Raw genomic sequence first — 20,631 nt, forward strand, 5'->3', positions numbered from 1 at the left:
TTTTATCAGTTACACAAAGTTAGTCACTCTGAATTTGAATTCTCATCATGCTAAGAAGTAGTAGCGAAGGTACTGACACACATAATGGAAAACAAGGATAAAAGGACCTCAATAGCTAAACTCACAGAAAGTCAAAATTCAGTGAACTCATCCAACCTTGTTGAAAAGATTGAAGAGAAAAGCGAAGATCTAAATGCATCATACAATGATACCTCGTCAGATGGGGGAGGTTTGGCTTCTCCACCTCCCAGGATGATTAAATTACAAAGGAGAAGATGATATGTAAAAGGAAAAGGATGGACTTTAGTAGTCATTCATCCTGAACCCAACGTTGAGGAAATCAAAGAACTAATAGGGGAAATTCAAGATAAACAAGAAAAACATACACTTCCTCTATCCACAGATTATGAAGGGGAATCATTGAGTCCTACATAAGGAAAGTTACAATGGGTCCCTAAGAAATAGTCATTCAAGGCACAAGTGAAAGAGAAGTTAATGACAAATAAGCATAAGGTCAAAAAGCCCAAAAAAGAAAATGTAATTTGGACACTCCGATTTGATGGTTCTAGGTGCAAGATGGGGGTTAGTGTAGGTATCAAATTGGTCAACCCAAAAGGTAGGTCTTTCTATGTCGCATATCAATTATAGTTTAGATGTACTAACAATACTGCAAAATATGAGCTGTTAATTTGAGGAATTCTCTTTGCACTGGAGAAAGGAGTCACAACTCTCATAATCAAAGGGGATTCTCAATTGGTTATACGACAAGTAAAATCCATGTACTCTTGCACTGATAAAAGATTACTTGCTTACAGAAAAAGGGTATGGGACATATTGGATGACTTTGAAGCTTTGAACATCAAATCAATTCCAGTAGATGCTCTCGCCATTTCAGCAAGTGCTTTGGAACTAGTTGAAAGAATTAAGTTGAAAAGATTTTCAGTGGAATTGGTTGTTGTTCCATCCATTCCTAATAATATCACAAACTTTTAGGTCTTTCAAGATGATCAACACATACTTGAGTTTATCATGTGCATTCGCCATTTTGAGGGACAAGAGATTGATGATACACCAGATGACAAGCCTGAAGATGATGAGCTTGAGGATGAAGATGGGATTCTTAATTTGAAAACCAACACTATTCCAAAAGGAATGGTTGAACTAGAATGCATCTTTGATCATGATAAATCAACACTCAATAGAAGGGTAACCCAAGAAAAGGGAATCAAAGAATGTGACTCGTACAATTTGGGTATTAATGAAGAACCAAGAATGGTATAGATAGGAAAAGCATGCAACTTACAGGAAAGGGAAGACATGCTCAAATTACTCATTGAGTATAAGGATGTCATTTCTTGGAGCTATGAAGAGTTGAAGACTTATGATCCTAAGATTATCACACATGACATCCCACTAAGACTAGATGCCAAACCATTCTGACAAAGATAAAGACCGGTAAATCCTATCATTGAACCAATGATCATGAAAGAAGTGAAGAAGCTACTAGATGCTAAGATCATATTTCCTATCTTCCATTCCACATGGGTGGAAAAATTGGTTCCTGTGTGGAAGAAGACTGGAGAGATTCGTCTTTGTGTTGATTTTCGTAACTTGAATCTAGGATCTCAAAAGGAAAACTATCCTTTTCCCTCACTAAATGAGGTTCTACAAATTGTAAATGACTAAAAAATGATATCTTTCTTAGATGGATATTCAAGATATAATCAGGTGATGGTTGATGAAGAGGATAGGCTAGAAACAATTTTTTCAACAAAGTGGGAGACTTTTATCTACAGAAGAATGCCCTTTGGACTGATTAATGCAGGAGATACATTCAACGAGTGATGGATGAAGCTTTCATAGGATTAATTAATAGATGTATAGTCATCTACATGGATGACTTGATTGTCTTTTTGAAATATCAAAGTACCCACATTGCTGATCTAAGACAGGTATTCAATAGATGTCGTAAATACAACATATCTCTCAATCCCAAGAAGTGTTCATTTGGCTTACTAAAGGAAAGCTCCAAGGATATGTCATTTCTAAAGATGGAATCTCCATTGATCCTGATAGAGTTGAATCTATTTTGAAATAAGCACCTCCACATAGTCGGAAGGAATTTAAGTCTTTCTTCAGAAAGATAAACTTTGTGTGAAAATTCATAAGTGGATTTATAGAGATAGTTCACCCCCTCAATGATTTACTTAAAAAGGGGGCTAAGATGGAATGGGTTCTAGAGATAAAGATGTCATTTGAAGATATCAAGGTTGCCATTTCTATGGCCCCAGTCCTGGTGAATCTTGATTATGAGTTACCTTTTAAGATCTATTCCTTTGCTTCCTAACACTCTTGTGCAGGGATCTTGACACAGAAAAGGGAAAGGAAGATGAAAGATCAATTGCTTTTATGAGTTGTCCTTTGAAGAATTCAGAGTTGAATTATTCAAACCTTGATAAACAATCCTTTGCCTTAATCAAGGCAATAAAGAAGTTCCATCACTACATATTAAGAAGTAAGGTGTATGCAATTATACTTGATCCAATAGTAAAGAGGCTTTTAATGCAGAATGAACTTGGTGAAAGAAGAGGAAAATGGATGGCCATACTTCAAGAATTCAATCTCAAAATTCAAGCTATGAGATTAGTTAGAGGTCAAGGGTTGTCAAAAATGATAGCTGATAACCATGATGGAAATGAAAATGAATTAAAATTTGACAATGAAATGAATGGGGATGATCAGAAGAAGATGATTGTATCACAAGTTGACATTAATCAAGGTGTGGTGACAAATGTTTGGTATCAAGACATTGTTTATTATCTTCTATAGGACCAGTGTCCCAAATGGATGAATAGTTCACAATGTAGGGGACTTAAAATGAAATGTGAGTCCTACATGCTACATAACAACAAGTTGTACAAGAGAAACTATGACGGGATTTATCTGAAGTGTTTAGGCCGTGAGGAAGCAAAGGAAGTCTTGGAGCACTATTACGATAAGTATGGTATAGGACATGGTTCAGCAAAAGCAACAACTCACATGATTCTAAGATTGGGTTATTTTTGGCCCTCAATTTTCAAAGACACTTTTGAGCATGTACGCTCTTTCCATGTCTATCAAACTAGTGCCAACAGAGAAAGGAATCCGACAATGCCCTTACAACCTATGTACAAGATATGCCCCTTCGCAAAGTGGGGGCTAGATTTCATTAGTCCGATCAACCCAACATCATCAACTAGACACACATTTATCCTCACAGCTATGAATTACTGTACACGTTAGACAGAAGCAAAAACATTCAAGAACTGCACTGCTAATGTGGTAACAGACTTCTTGGAGGAATACATTATTACTAGGTTCAGAATGCCCTTCGCCATTGTGTGTGATAATGGGTCTACTTTTGCATCAACATTCCTGACCCAGTGGGCATTTGAAAATCAAGTCATTATCAAGTACTCTTCGAATTACTACCCACAAGGAAATGGGGTAGCGGAATCTACAAACAAGAAGTTGATCACAGTGATAAGACAATTGTTGAAGGAGAATCCTAGGGATTGACATACACAACTCAAATATGCTTTATGGACAGATTGAGTGAGGGTCAAAAATACTTTGAGTACTTCTCCATATTTACTTGTTTATGGATAAGAACCAGTGTTCCCACTTAATCTTAGAATTCCTATTTTGAAATTCATGAGTGGGTATGCTGAAGATGCTGACAAAGTACAAATCAGATTGATGAATCTTTTGGAGATGGATGAGAAACAAACAGCTACATTGGAGCACATAGCTAAACATCAAGTTGTTGTCAAAAGATGGTTTGACAAGAGAGCCATGATTAAATTATTTAGGAGTTTTGACCTTGTTCTACTCTGGGATAAGGCAAAAGAAAAGCTAGATAGCCATACCAAGTTTCAAGGCTTGTGGACAAGCCCTTACCAAATCGTGGAAATTCTGGGAGAAAACACTTTTAGGCTCAGTTCCTTACAGGAGGAATTTCTTCCCTTGCCCATAAATGGGTAGTTTCTGAAGCATAATATTGAAGCCTAAAAGACAAAAAAAATTAGTTAGATTTTATTTCTGCATTTAGCTTAGATTTTCATTCTTGCAAGTGTGTTTATTTCTGTAAGTGTGTTTGTTTTCGTGTTGTGTGTTTTCTTTCAGCCATGTGTTTCCTTTCAAAGTTGTATCAGTCTTGGGGGTAAGGTGTACTTGAGATTTTCTCTTAAGATTTCACTAACCACTCATTGGTTTTGATTTCAAGAAGAGGTATTTATTTGTCAAAACATTTGGACAAATGTGTGTCTTATACCAACCGAGCAACTAATTTTTTTGGTGGAAATAGGGGATTTTCAATCTGGAAATTAGAAGTCTAGACCAAAAAGTTTCTCAACACTTTGCAAATTTAAAATTTGATTGTTTTTGGTGTTGTTGAATTGAAGTCAAAGATGACGAGAGATGATCCAAACTTCAACTAGTTCAAACAGGAGGGGTCTCCTCAAAAGGTTGCTAAGATCATTGATTGGCATGAGAGTTTCTAGAAGGTTCTAAAAGAGGAACACAAGGCATGTTCACAAGAGATCAAATCCAAGAAATGACATCAATGTCCTGACTACATAGTCTAAGAGTGGTCAGGATATAGAAAATAAAAAAGAGATTAAAAAAAAGAGAAAATACGGTGTTGATACTGAAGGATTCTAAAGGTCTGAAATGGAAAAAGATACATTCTCAAAATAGAGTATCTTATATTCAAACTATTGCTTCATTAAAAGTAACATTCTAAATGACATGGAGCAATTATTCAAATGGCTAGAAATTTAAAAGAATGTGGCATCCCGCCAAGAGCCCTCAAACTGATTCTCTTATTTGGTCAAGCTATTGATTGATGAAAAGCTTTCATGGAGATTCTGAATGAATGAGCTGGGAGGAGTGGAAGATTGTTTTCAAGTTGTTAGAAAACTTTGATAGACTGCATCTTAAGGCATCAAAGGGAATGAATACACAACACACACACTAAGTTTGAAGGTTTTGAATTCTAAGATTTTGATTGTAAAGTCATCCAAAAGATGCTCAAGATGTTCAAAGTTTGGTTGGTGTTTGACACACAGTGGAGGAATGTTTGCCAATGAAGAAATGCTTTGATCATTTCTTCCTTTTTTTGGGGTTATTTGTTGTGGTATTCACAACACATGCCCCATTCCTCAATAGGAATGGGAATTGCCTACTTTTTTACAACTCCCAGACTCACAGTTTGGGAGTTGAATTTTTTTTTGTTACAGTTAAGAGTATTAGAGTCATAGAAAATTTGAAAAAACAAAAAAATTATATATATAGAAAACTTGAAAAAACACAAAAAATAGAAAATTTGAATAATAATAATAATAAATTAAAAAAAATTGTTGTATGCGCGTAGCGTGAGTTGTGCACTTGTGCACCCGTGTGGGCCACGACCACAAAGGGGTTATAAAACCCCAAGCCCCCTCGTTCACACTTCATTTGTTTCTTACTCAGTATTTGAGAGCTCTTTAACTAGTGCAAAAGGTGCATCTTCGCATATTGTTTGTTGTTAATTTATGCGCCATGCGCCTTATTGAACATTGGCACCATGCACCTTAAAATAATGCCCCACATGCGCAGATGGTGCCACTCGCCTTGAGGCTTTTACCCATTATCACGGGCACCCAATAGCGCCACCATGCATGCAACTTAAACATGGAGCCACGGGCACCTTTCAAAAGCACTACGCACCAAGAAGTCACTAGCACCACTGCGGCCCTCCAATGAGACTGTGCACCCGAAAAGAGCCACAGGCACCATTCAAAAGTACTATGTGCAGAGGAATTATCGATGTCGCCAACACCCATCAATAGTGGTGCGTGGCCAGAAGCCCATTAGAGCCGCACACCCATTGGTGGTGCTTCACGGTTATTGTGCCTGTTACTTAGCACTACGTGTGGTGCAAGATAAATACAAATCAATAGCACTGTGCAGTCAAAAACCCATTGGTGCCTTGCATCCGTGCTCTGCGCAAACCCTAACCGTGCCCATCATGTCTAGGACACTCGCAGCGTGCCTCTCATGCCCCCGACACGCCCACACATTTTTTTTTTTCAATTGATAACATTTTTTAAAAATAATAAAAATGATAAAATTTTTAGAAAAAAACAAAAAAAAATATAAAAATATAAAAATAAAAAAGGGGATAAATGAAAAAAAAAAAAAAAAACTTTTTTTTTTTTTTTTCCATTTTGCTTATTTAAATTTATAGTTTTTTTCATTTTATCTTTGGACTAATAAATGTTTTCTCTCACAATGTATAGGTAATCAAATGGTGTCCACATCCAGAGTAGCACCCAAACCTGTAGTTTTCAAATTCCAAGGCATACCCTCTAAGTTGAGATTCTAGGATGACCACGCAGAAATCTGAGATACTTACTTAGGGCACACAGATATGAGAGATTTCCTCAGAATTTGCAACAAGCCAATAGAGAGATCATCCTTGGTATCCACATTGATCCGATCCAGGTTGATAAATGCAGCATCTCACCCTGTGTCAGTGCAGTCGGCTAAACTAATCATGGCCTTGTCACAACGTTTTGTTTCCTATGAAAGAATAGTCAAGAGTGTCATCGAAGAGGTTGTGTTGGACCTATGACCCGACAATATTGAGAGGGTCTTCCATCTCCCAAAAGTGGATTAATTCCTCATACTTTCATATGAAACAACTGAGAGATGGTATAGGGAACACCAATAGGAGGCAATTGACATCATACAGTCCTCGTACCTCATTGAGAAGCCTCCTCCAGGAAGGATAATGGGTAAAGTGGATATGACATGAGGATATATGAAGGAAGACATTGGATACTCTATCATTGTCCTGAGTAGAGTCATGGGCTTACCCACAGTGGGTCACCTTAGCACCTTCATGGTCAACTTTATTGAGACCATCTGACAAGCAAAGATACCATTGGATTGGGCCACCACACTAAGTGAAAACTTGTGTGAGCAACTGAGGACGGTGAAGGACAAGAAGTTTTACATGACTTCTTATATGGTATACCTGCTTGCAGAAAGGGCGACAAACTATCCCGATTTGTACAGGAGAGGCAGTATGCAGGATCCCAATGCCTGGCCATATATAGTCTACCCTCAGCAGGTGAAGAAGAGGCTCTTAGCTCAGAGCAAGGAATACAAAATCATGAATGATTCGTTCATCTTTGTGATCATTTGATTCATTGAGGGAGACTATGGGAAGAGGTTATCTGATGAAGCCAAAGCACAACTCACAGCTCTTGGAGCCTACTTCATCCAATTCAAAATGTTCACCTATCTACGAGTAGCTAGTGCCTCTATTAATCCTAAGAAGCTCCAAAGGTACCCAAGTGAAAAACTAGTTCTATTGGAGATTTCCCAAAAAATTGAGTCATCTTATGAGAAGATAAAGAGGCAATGAAGACCTTGCTAGGCATGGCCATTGGTCATTGGACCATATTAGGTGAAACAGAAGTAGGATATTTCATCCTTCGAGTGGGAGTGGGAGAACTACCCCCTTGAAGAATACAACTCTCTTTGGCCCTATTTTGACAATGTTGGGAGAGTGGAGAGTCTGGTAGCAAAGGGCTTCCATCTTGAGGATGCTATTGAAGATCACTGGATGAATGTCCACATTAGGAACTATTGTAGGATAACTTTGTATCTAACAGAAAAGGTTCTCCAGTTGAACATCCTGGAGGAGATAAGGCAACAAGATTCAAATGAGTTACTGGACCCCCTGTTCAATGTTGACAAAATTGGTGAAAGACCCATTATGAATGCTGAGGTTGACAGGGAGGAGGCTGATGATATTAATCATTGTCCAAGGCATGTCATTTTAATGACAAAGGATTGGATCAAGAAACCTTTTCCACTAGATCCAATTCCTAACATAGTGATCTTCCATGTACATGCTCATCCAAAAAGAGGTAGAGGGAAGAAAGTAACAATTCCTACCTTCACAGTTGAGTCTCCTATTAGGCCAGAAATAATGTACTAGCTGGATTGCCCGGTTGGATATTATCACCCTCTTGAAAGGAAAGGAAAGAACAAAAGAAAGAAGACCTCTCCTCAGAGGATTCAAATAGAATAGGTGCCTCCCCAGCAGTAGGAATATAGTCCACAAGGGTCCCAAGATATTAGAGCTACCCAAGTCTAGGATGAACTGCAGTTGCCTCCCATTGTGCTCAACTAACTAGAAGAGGGAGAGATTCCACAAGTCTTCATTCCTCTTGCATAAGAAGAGCTAGCCTCTCCTTCTACCTCCAAGAAACAAAAGAGAAGAATTAAGATTCAAATGAAGAAAAGGCAAAGGATCAGTAGAAGATTAGTGCCAATCCATCTATTCTTGAAAGCATTCCGAAAGGAGACGAAGAGGAGGAAGAAGAAGAATTAGAAGAGGATGAGGAACAAGTGCCCCTACAGGGAAGAACTCGGCTAGCTAGAGCCATAGAATTGCAAAGGAGAAAGAGTGCCATGGGTACCCTGCCATCCACTCAAGCAGAACCCTTAGAAATCTCTTCTTTGAAAGATGAAGTATAGCAGTGGGTGGATGAGTAGAGTGAAGAAAGCAATGATGTTTTCTCAATGTCAGATTTTGATTTCATGCCCATAGGTACATAATTGATTGGGGATAAGATCAGGGACACCCCTACAAGTGAACCTCAACAAGAAGACTGGATGCAAATGCTGCCAGATACACAGGTTCCTGATCTTACTCTTCCATCTCCACCTCGAGTTACAATGGTGAATTAGGGCTCGGTGACTCCTCCACCTTAGAGTTTGAAAGAAGAAAAGGTTCAAAATGAGTCATTATTAGAGGAGAGACTAGAAAAAATGGTAACCAGTGAAGTGTCAGAAGGAAAAATGGTGGAATATTCTCAACCACTTTCCCAAGACACTGAGGTTCAGACAACAAGGTCTACCAAGACTGAGGCTATAAAAGAGGATCCCTCACAATAGGATACAACTCTAAGTAGGAGCGATAAGGGAAAAGAAATAGCAGAACACACCCCTTCGTCATCAAGAGCTAGGTCCTCAGTAGAATGCATCCCTAGATGGATCTGAAAGGAGACAATGAGGAGTACTAAGCCTCAATTTCATGCTTCAGAGGAAGACATTTGTGACATTACAAAGATTTTGAATAAACCTAAGTCTCCATCACATGAGGCAACGCCATTGGCATTTGTCACCAACATAAGGAACTAAGATTTATTTGCACAAGTGGCTCTCCCTCCTGAAGGTACAGATGTAGAAGGCCTTAGCCTCGAGGATTATGAGGTAAAGGATGTTATGTTGGGAAGGCCTATACAAGATTCAGCTTGACAAATGATGACTATGGGAGTCAAAGAGGTTCTTAAGCACATGGAGCAAGATGAGATTGAACTCCAAGCACTCTGAAGGAAAGTTGAGATCCTAAAAGGATATCTAGCCGAAGTTGTTGGTCCTCTTGATCCTAAGCACCCCGAGAAAACTCTAAATACCATACTTAGAGAAGGGGGAGGTATGCAACTTGACCCATTTTTGAAGGCTTGTCAGGCATGGTGAGAAAGTTTTGAGGAGAAAGGTGTTACAATCATCATAGGGAATTTGAAGTTACTACATGCTACGCAGGAGAACATGAATAAAATTGTAGCAATTTTGAAGTAGGACTTCAGTATCATGGATGAGGTATGTGCCTGGAGTAAGGATTTGCAGACTCTAGAAGCCATAAAGGGCCAAAGATATTGTGTTTTGATTGATGTATATATCAGAGAAGAGTTAGATATGATTGATGACTGGATAGAGAAGATAGCGGATAGTAATAAAGTGATGGATATATTACATAAAGAGATTCATCAGCTCAAGGACTAAGCTTGAGAGCGAATTTTGGAAGCAGAGAGACACTATAGTGATGCATGCTTGGATATATTTGGAGATGAGGAACGAGAAAAGTTGTTACCTATAGAGACAATGGTGGAAAATTTTAGGAAGATTTTTGTGGAGGTTGTTGATGATAAGGACATCTAAAAAGCCTTCCGGACAAAGGAAGCCTTGTTAGAATTGGATAACAAACTCAGAGATTTTTTTGACACTTGGATTGAGGTAGACAATTATAGACAGAAGGTAAAAGACAAATATGAGGCTTTAGATCTTCTGAATGCGGCTAAAATTGCTAAGATAATAGAGAAATTCAAGGGCAAACATCCAAACATAGCTTTTGGATGAAGAAGAAAAAAATCTAGATGTTAGAATTTCAATTTTGACACTTGCTAAAATTTTGAGATTTTGGCCCTGTCAAGCTCCCCAGCTCCACAGCTCTGCAATTCAAGGGTGCATCGATAGTTAATTACTTGTTCCAAAAATAGCACTTTCCATGCATCGGGAGAACACATTTTGATGGTAGTTTAACTTTGACACATGCTTAGTAAAGAACTCGCTTCTATTTTTGGCACCTCCAGATGCTCCTACTTCGACTGAAGGTTTCCTCCTACTTTCTCTCTCATGCTTTCTCTATTTTTGACATGTAAAGGGCTCATGCATCCAATTAATCGATAAAATATGGATGGAGTCCCTCTAAACACTAGTTAGATTGTTAGATTGTATATATTTAGTTTTTTTTATTGTTTAAAAGCATTTTATTGCATGAAAAATATCTCACTCTCAACACAAATTGAGGAGACGATTTCTTATAAATACCCCATTGTAATATGTAACAAGGGCCGCCATTATTATGTAATAAAATTATGCTTTTGGTGCTTACATTTGGAGTGTAGTGATTCTTGCCTAAATGTGTCATTATTTTGTGAATTTTGTTCATAGGATTGTGATTGAGCCAAAGGTTTATTGTGTTATTTCTGGTTGTGCAATCTTTTAGTTTTGGTGTTTGCTACAAATTTACTAATTCCACTGATGTATCTAGCTTGAGAAGAGATCATCAAATTGTGCCTGCATAACTTTTTGTCTCGCATGAGCATACTTTTCATGGCCTTGTGATTTGATGAAAGGTGAAATATCATACAATTGTTAAAGTTTCTTACCGACGATTACATTAGTGGATTCTAGGAAGCACTGCTCCTATTTTCATTGGTTTCTTACCAATTTCTTCGAAAGTTTAACTTGTAGCATGTTGTTTTCTATAGGTTATGTCCATTAGGTTTTCAATTTCAAGTTATTTCAATTTCATGTTATTCACTTTTAGTTTCGTTATTTTCTTTGCTAACCCCTTGTTAGAATAGGAACTCATATTAGTTGCACTGTTGGAATTGCATTCATTAAAAAACTAGAAAATACAAAAATATTGTTCTTTTGTATATTGTTTTGAGATAGCAAATAGATTTACTTCATTTAGAGATCATAATAGAACCATCAAAGGCCTCCTCATGAACAATCACATTTATCTTCAATTGAGCGAATTTTGGTACGTCGCAAGACAAATACTAAACCTTGGAGTTGATCCCAAAAGATTAGCTTTTCAAGAGAGGAATTGTGCAATGTATTCTTGCTGTTGACCTCATGCATAATGACCACCCAAAAAAGAAATAGATTTGTTTGTCAAGATTCAAAGTGGAGAAAATGATTGGCCGAGAGCTGAAAAAACCCTGCTTCAACTTTAGAATTACTCGATATTGCTATTTTCCTTGGATTTTGATGAAATCTAAGGCTTTTTCTTCTCTAAAGCTCTTGCCGACTCCTCTTCTTGAATGACCCCTATTTTTAGGACATTTAATCGCTTCTAGACCGACTGAATCAGGCTATTTGTCTTATCTAAGATAGAGAATGAATTCGCTATTTTGATAGCATTAATGAATGTTGCAAGATGAGAGTATTTGTAGGAAGGAGGATCATTGCATGTTCCAGCCTATTTTTCCTTTCTTTTGCTAGGGTTTTGGTATGGATGCATAGTTGCTTGCAGGTTAGGTTTTATCTGAGCCATTGTGTTTAATTGATTTTTTCATTCGTTATAATATTTCACATATTTCACACCTTTAGTTTCTGCTTTGAATGGCATCAAATTTTTTTTTTAAAGGAAAAAAAGATAAGATTATTTAATAAAAAGAAATATTTTAATTAAATAAGATAAAACTATTTAACTAAAAGAGATATTTTCTTTTAATTAAATACAATTATTTTATTTATTTAAAAGGTCATTTTCTTCCAATTAAATATGATTATTGATGAAATGATCAAACCTTAGGAAATATTGAAATAATTAAATTAACTGCAATTTGATCAAGGAAAATGATTTGAATTGATTCAATAAAATATTACGATGCATTGATTTAGCAAATTGATAAATTGAAGAATGGAGGCCCATAGTCTAGGAAACCATTTTAGGGTGCATACATTTGCCCCTCTTTTACTAATGTGTGATCATTTCAGAAACACATGTAGTTAAAGAATGCAGTTGAAGTGTGAGGTCAATTTGGGATCACAAAACAACACAGATGTGTGGTCAACTTAGGAACAATCAGGACGAAGAGTAATTTTTTTTATAACAATTTTGTCTTGACAAAGACAAGGCTATCCTAGGGAGAACAAATATTGATAAAGCTAAATCAAGGATTGAAGTTTGATAGGTATTTACCCCTTGTGATCGAAATCTAAATGAAATAGAGGAGAAACAATAAACTGATAAATTTGATCAAATCGAACTAAAGATAAGGTTCTTGATGTAAGATGAAAAATATAAGGATCACAGAACCAAGGTAGATCATCAAGCATGAAAGATTATGCCGCAAAGTTGAATTGGAAGAAAAGAAGTGGGGTAAAAGCAAATGGAAGATAGAAGTTTGAAAGAGGTGGAAAGAAATGGAAAGAAGAAAGAGAACGCCTGAAAATCAATCAACTGTTTAAGATAGAAAATTTTGATTGAGATCATGAAAGAAGATAAGGAAATGAAGATCAAGATCACAGTTGATTAAAAGTCCACAAGAAAGATGAAGGGAAACCCTCTCAAACTCATAATGCAACCTAAAAATGAAGTCTAATAATGCAAGCTACATGAAAATGTAAAGGTGTACTTGCAATAGAGCAACTGTAACATAGAATTTTGTGTTCATCATTCATTAGAGAATGTTAAAGAACTTATTTTCATCATCGGGGCGTTATTAACGGACATCAAAAAATCACACAACCATCACTCGCGTAACTATGAAGATATGAATGTGATTTATATTGGATTGGAATCTAAACATAATCATCAAAGACATAAAGGTCAAGATGACTCCGATGTTAGCTTACCCAATTCAATGTAGCAAAACCATGCTCACATCAAGGCATAAATGCTAAGATGACCATAAAAATGGTTGTACAAAAATAGTCAAAGATGATGCCTCAAATATCCTAAGTGTTTCAAGGGAACAACAAGAGAAACTATAGAGTTTCAAGACCACACCCAAAAGAAGAAAGAAAATAAAAAAAATGCCCCATGCCCCAAGTCCTCTAGCTAGGCATACTAGAGAGAGTTATTAGACAAGAACACTCAACAAAAATCAATAACAGTCAACAAATAAAGAAAAGATCTTGACATAGCTCAATCATTAAGTGTTTGTGTTTAAAAATCTAAGTGTGTTAACTCATACTAAGTTCCAAAGATAAGGATCAAATTCTTGCAAGTAAGTAAAATCACATGACAAAATTGGGTAGACCAAACCAATAAGTGTTGAAAAACACTCGATGTCAAGGATTGTATTGAAAAATACGGATGGGGTGGTGCTGAAAAACATCATGTGTGAGGTGTCCTAAAGACTAACACATCCAAGAGACCAAAATTAACACAATTATGCCCCCTAGAAAAAGACAAAGACCAATTCCAAACTAAGGAAACAAGGACAAGGTATGATGGAGGAAGGTTAAGTGTCAAGGACACGTACTAAGAAATAAGGGTGCAAAGGCCTCAAGTGGAGTCTATTTCCAGGTTTTCACCACTTGGATTTTATTGCATTTTTTTGAATTTTATTTATTTTTATATTTTGGAATATATAATATTTTTGGAGATCATCAAAGTCCCTATTGCTAGGTTTTCACTAAGATTATCATTTTTTCAAGACATTTTTTGATTTTTAAATTTTTTTGACAAGATATCATTTTTTTTTTTGGACTTTTCAAATATGTCATTTTTTTGGATTTTTTCAAGATCAATAAATATATACAAAGGATGCCCCTGAGCATCATGGATAAAAATTCTTTAGGTGCAAGACATCGATAGGATTAGGGAGTTGCTCTTCCTCTTCTGTAGACAGTAAATAAGCACCAGACCCAAAAGTTGTTGTAATGATGTAAGGTCTAAACCAATTAGGTTCAAATTTCCTCTTTTGATCTCTTTGTTGTTGATTCTTAGGATTTTCACGTAGGAAAAGATCTCCCACCTAGAATTCTCTAGGGTGAACCTTTTTGTTGAAATCTTTGGACATACGCTTTTGATAAACTCTCATATGGTCAAATGATGCTTTATGTTTCTTATCTAGAAGTTCTAACTCTTGAAGTCTCATGGCATAGTAGTCTTCATCTGTAACTAAACCTTTGAGAGAAACTCTAAGTGAAGGAATCTCAACCTCTAAAGGTAACACTACTTCAATGTCATATGTGAGGGAAAAAGGAGTAGCCCCAGTAGGAGTATGAATACTTGTTCTATAGGCCCACAAAGTCGGATTTATTTGTAAATGTCAATCTTTGCCACTCTTATGAACTGTCCTATGTAGGATCTTCATGATGGCCTTATTTGATGCTTCTGCTTGACCATTTCCTTGTGGAAAGTAGATGGAGGACCAATGTTGTTTAATCTTGAATCTCTTGTAGAGTTCTTTAAGGTCCTTATTTTTTAATTGACCTCCATTATTGGTAATAATATCGAAAGGCACTCCATATTGACAGATGATATGATCCAAAATGAATAGAGAGACTATTTTGCCTAAGGAAACAAAAAATGGTACAACTTCTACCCATTTAGTAAAGTAATCAGTAGCAGTGATAATAAACTTGTGTCCACCTGATGAGTTGGGATGAATCTTCCCAACAAGATCAAAGGCCCAATGTTGAAATGGCCAATGAAAAATAGAAGGAATGAGCTCCCTACTTGGAGCATGTATCGGGTTACCATGTTTTTGACACTTTTCACATGACTTTGCAAAAGCTACTACATCAATTTGCATCGTGGGCCAATAGTATCCTACCCTAAGCAACCTTCAGGCCATGGAAAGACCATTGGAATGTCCCCCACAGATGCCCTCATGGATGTCAACTAACACTTGATCAAATTCTTCCTTTTCTAAGAATATAAGAAGCGTTCTAAATAAATCAAATAAATTAAATAAAGATTCCTTTTTTTTTGCACGTATCTCTAAGTGGTGTGATTTTTCTCTTACTTGTATTTTTAGGGATTTATCCCACATTGCTCTTGTGAGAAGCCTCCCACCTCCACAATTTATTTTATAAGGAGCCCTCTCCTTCTCATTTGGATAGATGTTAGCTGCTAAAGTATTGTTATGTTGCAAGTTTGGAGAGCTATTTTGGAGGAGTTTGAGCTTTAGGGATTAGACATTGGAGCTTCATTGCAACTTCTATCTTCTTGTCTTCTTCTCTCATGCATACATGGCTTCCATCATCATGCTTCATCCATGCATTTTCATATTAGCTGAGAGTCATATTTTCTTTCATAGATTAATCTTGCATTGCTATTTTCTTTCATAGATTAGATTTCCTTTCTTTCATTGCTTTGCATTGTTATCATTTAGATTAGCTTGCATCTTCATTTGCATGCATATTTTGATCTTTGAATCTCTAGTTTTATGGTGTACTTGCATGGGCACAAACTAGGACAAATTGACGGCCTCCATTACAAACCCTTGCACTCCATGAATAGAGAGCTATGAATTGCCATTTGAGATTTGATTCTTGAGCAATCTTGGATATAATGACTCGTATAAGTGTGTCAACATTTTAGCACACATTTTTTAGCACCTATCGTGGGACAACCCACCTTTACATGCTGATTTTGGCTATTTTTGGAGCTAACCCCCTTGTGTCGATTTGTTTGGAGATGAAAAACCCTAGATCTTAAAGATCTGATCATATCTCCCAAATGACTTGGTTTTTTGGTTTGAAATTGTTTTTCAGGTTGGTGACATATCATAAAAGTTTCGATTAAAAATTTAGAATTTTTTGAGCTAATTTGAATCTTTAATAATTTTTTCTTGGTTTTTCATAAAAAAACATTTTTGGGCACAAATTAGCAATTTTTTTGGAAAAATCTATATTTTTGGAAAGGTTTCTAAATTCTAAATAGAGCTTTTGCTTTGTGTTTTAATGTTAGAGCTCATATGAGGGATCAAACACCCAATTTACAAAAACTGGTCCATTTTGAAAAAATGAGCCCCTAGGGCACAAATGAAAATATTTTTCTAAAATTCTAAATTTTTTGAAAAGGTTTTTATTTTTAATAGGGGTCTCTTTTCTATATTTAAGGTTTTTGGTCTGAATTCATGGCATATAGGTCCAATCTTGTTGACTAGGTCAAAAAATAAAAAATAAAAAATATAAGAATATTTATTTGATTTATTTCCTTTTTTTTATCAAAAAGAGAGCTTTAAGTGGAGATTTATTTATTTAATTAAAAGAGGGATTTTCTTTTAATTAAATAAGATAAGATTATTTAATTAAAAGATAGATTTTAATTAAATAAGACAAAACTATTTAATTAAAAGAGAGATTTCCTTTTAATTAGATAAGATTATTTTATTTTAATTAAATAAGACAATATTATTTAATAAAATGAAAGATTTAAATTAAATAAGATAAAACTATTTAATTAAAAGAGAGATTTTCTTTTAATTAAATAAGATTATTTTATTTATTTAAAAGGATGTTTTCTTTTAATTAAATAAGATAAGATTATTTAATAAAAAGAAAGATTTTAATTAAATAAGATAAAACTATTTAATTAAAAGAGAGATTTTCTTTTAGTTCGAACTCCCTTACCACATAAAAAATAATTAATTACAATAAATAACAATAATTCATGTAGGCTTTGACCATTTTACCAATTAAAAAAATAGATTTTCATTTAATTAAATAAGATTATTTTATTTATTTAAAAGGATATTTTCTTTTAATTAAATAAGATAAGATTATTTAATAAAAAGAAAGATTTTAATTAAATAAGATAAAACTATTTAATTAAAAGAAAAATTTTCTTTTAATTATTGATGAAATGATCAAATCTTAGGAAATATTGAAATAATTAAATTAATTGCAATTTAATCAAGGAAAATGATTTGAATTGATTCAATAAAATATTGCAATGCATTGATTCAGGAAATTGATAAATTGAACAATTGGGGCCCATAGTCTAAGCGACCATTTTAGGGTGCATACAACAACCACCTCTACATCATCAACTACAAGCCATAATTCCTTCTCCTAACTCAAATACTAACACACCTTGACCAACTCAACTGCCAACACAACCTATCTATAATCCTAATGTCAAGAAAGAATAATATCTATTTATTCTGCTAACCCAAATTAATATAGTATATATGTTGTGAGGATAAGTGATATACATTTTAGATCAAATACAACATTGCGAACACATTCTCCCCTAACCATAAATGAATTAATAGAGAAGAAGTAGATCAAGATATTTTTTCTAGGCCACCTCATCATCTAAGTCATAGTGAATATTCTTAGCCTCTTCAAAATTTTAATATAGCACCTCCATCCCCTCAGAGGTTAGATGTAGAAGTGACAAAATAGAAATAGGAACTAATTTTTGATCATATACACTAGTTGAGGTATGTTTGTGTTAATACACATTTATTCCAATTCATATAGTATGTCCTAATTTATAGAAAATATATCAAAGAGACATATTTAAAGAAATTTAGAAGGAAGTAACGGGATCCACAAATAGTGCATATAGTGGGTCACTTAAAAAATATCATGCTTACTAAGGTGATTATCCCTAAGTATGTTGACCTTTATAGTCTTGTGGTTGAATTATTATCAATGGAACCCAATTAAAAAATAAATGTGATGAGAAAATATATCATACAACATTTCAATATTACTAATTTAATACCTACTCTCATTGTCCAAAAGCTAGCAAATAGTTCTATTGTTAAACTTAATGACATGTTAGAGGACCTTGTAATAATGTTGGATTATTGGTTACACATAATTGAATTTATAATTCTTTCTCCTAAAGAAAATATATCAAGATATCCTATTATTTTGGGAAAACTTTGGTTGGCTACAATAGATGACTATATACATTGTAAGTTAGAAGATATGATTATTTCTAATGGCATAACAACTATAAATTATTATCTTTATCCTCTATATAATAGCATCACCTTGATATGGAACAAATAACATGTCCAAATATAAGGGAAGAAATAGATGAAGCTAATTCAATCATATAACTTATGATGATGGATAGGGATGTTACTCCTAGACACATTCATGTTGTCATTAGTGTCAAAAGATAGTTGATGAGAGCAAGAGGTATTGATTGGTGAACACTCTCACTGAGCCATAATATGTTGCCTGAGCCAAGTCAAGACAAAAATGTAAGTATGAGATAGTTATTTCCAAGAATAGTATACACCAAGTAGTTCTATACACACCATGCAAAGACCTTACCAAGCAATCCAAGTTTAACTGAGTTAAAAGGACATCGCATTACAATATTCACAATGAGCATTAACATACTATACATAGAGTTATGCGAGAAGTGCATTAATGTTTGGAATGGAATAAAATTTTATGTGTAACGATTCTACTAAGCATAAAATAAAATTTGCATAGGTCGAGGAAAGTATTTGGACATATTTATTAGGGAAGGTAAGTTGATCATGTATAAGTCCTTTGCAGAATAGAGGCCAATGAAATAAAGAAAGGAAAAGAAGGAACATGAAGAGATAATAATGATTCTAGATTATTGATTCTAATCTAGAGAGTGTTCCAAAAGATTCCTAAACCCTAATTAGGTTAAGGATCGAAGAGGCAAAAGGCTACTATTTAAGGACCTACAATGTATAATTTAATGTTCTTGTTGCTACTAATATTGTTGTTGATGAAGTTGATTTTTGTTGTTGTTGAAGTTATGAGAGGGATGATATAGAGGTTTGAGAAGGTATTTCTACTACATATTAGAGTTTCAAGAAGCATAAGAAAGGATTTGATACATCAGTTGCTGGAGGTAATAAACCATTGAACAAAACAAAGATTTGAACAACAAAGTAAGTTGCAAATAAACATATTAGTTTCACTTCTATTTTGTAATCATTGTAGAAGATAAATCCTTTCACAAGGTAGACTTAACAGTCTATTGTAAATCTCTTAACTGAGTGCACACATAGTATTGTGTTTTAAAATCCTTGAGAAATGTAGATCCTTGCAAATATTTTGTATTACTCCTAACAATGTAGTCACTAGAAGTGTCACAAACATTGTCGCCCTAACATGAAAACCTTACTGTAGTAGTGAAGGATTTGTGGGTACCATCCCCACCATGGTTTTCCCTCTAAACAAGGGTTTCTATGTGACCAAAATCTCTGTGTTATGAGTCATGCATTTATGGTGTTATGATTTATGATTATATGCATATGTTGAAGTAGATTAGTTACATTTACTTTCATTTTAGTATTGAAGTAATGTATGTGCATGTTTGCCAAGTGGATAAATCATTAAGGGCTAATCATAATTGAAAGAGTATAAAGTTTTAGAGGATATTGATTCATCCCCCTCTTAGCATCTTTCCTTTCCCAAATAGACAAACAATTGGTACCAGAGTTAGTTCTCTTATTAAGGAGTTTGATCACCTCAAAGAAAATATCTTAAATATGGAAAGGTACAGACTTGATAAGACTATTAAGAATCATAAATTGGAGCTAAGGATGGCCTTGAATCAGAGTAATGAGATGAAGGAGAAATTGAACAAGTCATTGAATAGAAGGAAGGAAATTGCACACTAAATAAATGACATGACATATCAGAATGAAGATGTTATTGAGGAACTATATGATGGGAATATGTCTGATGAATTTGATGCTACCATAGAAGACCCAATGGAGAAAAACCATAACCTTATTGAGAAGATAAAATCACTGAAGATAGAGGAAGAAGTACAATCTATAAGGATGTGTGAAGTATTGGAGCATAAGAGACAAGTAGAGGATGAGAAAAGAATGATTGAATATGATAAGAGACAAATCACTACAAGACTAGACACTAAGGATGAAGAAATCATGAGATTGACCTAAAACTACTATGATATGGTAAATCAAATACTTAGTGCAAACCATGAGATTAGAAGAAAGATGGAGCAGATTGTTGAGCTAAGAAATGAGAATGAAAAGTTCAAGAGTAAACTGACATAAGAGAAAGACATCAATGAAAGGCTGAAACTATCTAAGGAAAGCTTAAGATTACTAGATGAACAATTAAGAGGACAAAGGCACCCAAAAGATACTTCACGACTAGGCTGTACCAAAAATTCCACTACTAAGAAAGGAGAATCATCTAAGCAAGATGAAAAAAGGAATGTCTATACAAATCCCAAGCCAAAGAAGCCTACATGCTACCATTGTGGAAAACTTGGACACACAAAAAATGTAT

Source organism: Cupressus sempervirens, chromosome 8, assembly GCF_028749045.1.
Source record: "Cupressus sempervirens isolate cs-2001-9-10 chromosome 8, ASM2874904v1, whole genome shotgun sequence".
Classification (NCBI taxonomy): Eukaryota; Viridiplantae; Streptophyta; class Pinopsida; order Cupressales; family Cupressaceae; genus Cupressus; species Cupressus sempervirens.